The sequence below is a fragment of the Arachis duranensis genome, chromosome 3, assembly GCF_000817695.3.
Source record: "Arachis duranensis cultivar V14167 chromosome 3, aradu.V14167.gnm2.J7QH, whole genome shotgun sequence".
Lineage (NCBI taxonomy): Eukaryota > Viridiplantae > Streptophyta > Magnoliopsida > Fabales > Fabaceae > Arachis > Arachis duranensis.
The window spans coordinates 81,189,645-81,190,376 of NC_029774.3; positions in this window are offsets into that span (position 1 = coordinate 81,189,645).

Sequence of the window (732 nt, forward strand, 5' to 3'; positions counted from 1 at the left end):
AACCTTGTCTGTGGTATTCTGAGTAGGATTCAATGATTGGATGACTGTGACGAGCTTCAAACTCGCGATTGCTGGGCGTGATGACAAACGCAAAAGGATCAATGATCCTATTCCAACATGATCGAGAACCGACAGCTGATTAGCCGTGCTGTGACAGAGCATCTGGAACGTTTTCACTGAGAGGATGGGAGGTAGCCACTGACAACGGTGAAACCCTACATACAGCTTGCCATGGAAAGGAGTAAGAAGGATTGGATGAAGACAATAGGAAAGCAGAGAGACAGAAGGGACCAAGCATCTCCATACGCTTATCTGAAATTCCCACCAATGAATTACATAAGTATCTCTATCTTTATCTTTATGTTTTATTCATCATTCATAACCATTTGAGTTTGCCTGACTAAGATTTACAAGGTGACCATAGCTTTCTTCATACAAACAATCTCTGTGGGATCGACCCTTACTCGCGTAAGGTTTATTACTTGGACGACCCAGTACACTTGCTGGTTAGTTGTGCGAAGTTGTGTTTATGCCATGGTATTGAACACCAAGTTTTTGGATTCATTACCGGGGATTATTTGAGTTGTGAAAAGTATTGATCACAATTTCGTCCACCAAGTTTTTGGCGCTGTTGCCGGGGAGTGTTCGAGTATGGACAACTGACGATTCATCTTGTTGCTTAGATTAGGTATTTTTCTTCAGAGTTCTTAAGAATGAATTCTAGTGTTTCAA